Source organism: Scylla paramamosain, chromosome 46, assembly GCF_035594125.1.
Source record: "Scylla paramamosain isolate STU-SP2022 chromosome 46, ASM3559412v1, whole genome shotgun sequence".
Classification (NCBI taxonomy): Eukaryota; Metazoa; Arthropoda; class Malacostraca; order Decapoda; family Portunidae; genus Scylla; species Scylla paramamosain.
In genome coordinates, this window is record NC_087196.1 from 10,350,858 (window position 1) to 10,353,357 (window position 2,500).

The 2,500-nt window shown below is 48.2% G+C and overlaps 1 protein-coding gene across 4 annotated transcripts in view; it reads right to left on the bottom strand.

Moving 5' to 3' along the window:
- LOC135094674 (ribosomal protein S6 kinase alpha-2-like) overlaps positions 1–2,500 on the bottom strand; it is a 184,426-nt gene that overhangs the window by 82,033 nt on the left and 99,893 nt on the right. The window contains exon 1 of one of the 4 annotated variants that reach the window (XM_063994981.1): positions 2,297–2,500. This exon is cut by the window's right edge and continues 358 nt beyond it. The exons of the other annotated variants lie outside the window; for them this stretch is intronic. The gene's annotated coding sequence lies outside the window, so the exon portion shown is untranslated. The remainder of the gene's footprint in view (positions 1–2,296) is intronic. 4 annotated transcript variants of the gene reach the window in all.

Below are 2,500 nucleotides of genomic sequence, written 5' to 3' on the forward strand. Positions count from 1 at the left end.
GAGAGAGAGAGAGAGAGAGAGAGAGAGAGAGAGAGAGAGAGAGAGAGAGAGAGAGAGTCATGGAATTTAAGAGGAAAGTAACAGATGGGGTCTACTTTTACTATGGAGGGAGGAGGAGGAGGAGGAGGAGGAGGAGGAGGAGGAGGAGGAGGAGGAGGAGGAGGAGGAGGAGGAGGAGGGAGTTTATCTTCGTTGTTTGGTAAGATTATTCAACCTGTTTATGTCCTCTCTCTCTCTCTCTCTCTCTCTCTCTCTCTCTCTCTCTCTCTCTCTCTCTCTCTCTCTCTCTCTCTCTCTCTCTCTCTCTCTCTAAAGCAACAGTAACTTGCGTAACACATGGAGTCGTAATAAGTCCTCATAAGAGATAAATATTTTCTTTATCTTACTTTATATCTGTATCTTTAAAATTTCTATTAGGTTGAGCGTCTTATGAGGTAAATATCTTCTATCTTATCTGTGTGTGTGTGTGTGTGTGTGTGTGTGTGTGTGTGTGTGTGTGTGTGTGTGTGTGTGTGTGTGTGTGTGTGTGTGTGTGTGAGTACCGTAACCCTTTCTCCGCTTCATCACAGCTCAATCCTTAAATAAACATGCCATTGATATCCGTGGGACTCGAACGCGTGCACAGAAACAGAGAGTAAACACCATGCAGCCAACAGGTAGAGAGAGAGAGAGAGAGAGAGAGAGAGAGAGAGAGAGAGAGAGAGAGAGAGAGAGAGAGAGAGAGAGAGAGAGAGAGAATAGATATAGTTTGAAATATATACAAGGAAGGAAAGGTACTTAACTGAAAAATTAACAAGAAAAGATAGATTTGAAAATATTCTGAAAAAATATACACAAAGCGAAGTAAAAAAAAATAATATAGATCCAATTCACTTTAAAATAATAATAATAATTGTGAATATAGAGAAAATATGACTGTAAAATTATTAATGATACGAGTGCGAATATTTAAATACATAAGCACATTGGTAAATAAACAGCTAAGTACTCTGGGTCAATAGAAACATAAAATAGATACATTGATAAGTAAATACATCACATCTCTGAGCTTTGGATAAATAATAAAAATAAATAAATAGAGAAAATAAATATCAATATATCTCAGGACTCTGGGTGGACAGAAAATAGATAAATAAATAATGAAATATAGTATTTATCTAGAGAGAGAGAGAGAGAGAGAGAGAGAGAGAGAGAGAGAGAGAGAGAGAGAGAGAGAGAGAGAGAGAGAGAGAGAGAGAGAGAGAGAGAGAGTGTGTGTGTGTGTGTGTGTGTGTGTGTGTGTGTGTGTGTGTGTGTGTGTGTGTGTGTGTGTGTGTGTGTGTGTGTGTGTGTGTGTGTGTGTGTGGGCGCGCGCGCTCATTAATTATGTAGTCAACGCTGGTGAGGGTTGGGGACATATTGTTATTATCATTATTACTACTGCTGCTGCTGCTGCTGCTGCTGCTGCTGCTGCTGCTGGTGTTACTATTACTACTGCTACTTCTACAATGTGTTCTATGATGGACAGCACGAAGATACTACTACTACTACTACTACTACTACTACTACTACTACTACTACTACTACTACTACTGGTATTATCACAAGCACTAGTCTTACTAATGCATACTACATTCCTTAGTTATCATTATCATCCTATTTCACCCTCCCTTCTCCTCCTCCTCCTCCTCCTCCTCCTCCCGGCGCGTCCCGACAGGCGGCACCATCTGGAGGGCGTTGGTCTTCCCGGCGCCTTACGGCAGACTGTTTGGCTCCCACGGCCGCTGTTTATTGACTCGCGCCCTCCATGTGTTACCAGTGGAGGGCAGGCGGCTCTCCTCCCTCTCCTCCGGGACACGTCACTCCCCCGCCTCCGCCACCTCTACGCCCTCTGGTGACCCTTATCGAGCTGATCCTTCGCCACCAGTGTTATCAGTCAGCGGTCTGTGATGTCACGCCATGTGTGTGTGTGTGTGTGTGTGTGTGTGTGTGTGTGTGTGTGTGTGTGTGTGTGTGTGTAGGCACATCCCAAGCTGCTTAAGGCATGTGAGGGCAGCTCCTCCCCCTCCCCCCAACCCTACCCATGCGTCACCATCCTCAGCTGTTCCTGAAAGCGGCGGTGCCCGGCGCGTTGACCCCAGCACCGCGCCGCTCACCAGACGGCTGCGGAAAACAAGGCTTATCCTGCCGCCGCCACCACTCACACACACCTCTCCTCCTCCTCCTCCTCCTCCTCCTCCTCCTCCTCCTCCTCTTCCTCCTCCTCCACAGCCCTCTAGCCTGGTGCTTCCCGCGGCGACACTGGCCGCGTGCTTACCTTTCTGAACCTGAAGCGGCGCGGCGGGGCGTCCAGCGCCTCCTTGAAGGTGGCGTCGAAGGGGTTGTGGGGGGCGGGGGGCGGTGGGTATTGGAAGTTGTCGAGGTACACCAGGTCACCCCTGAGACCCGGCGCGTCCTCCTCCTCCTCCCCGCTGGCACGCACCTCCGGCTTGCGCTCCGTGCGGGGCTTGCGGTCCCCGTG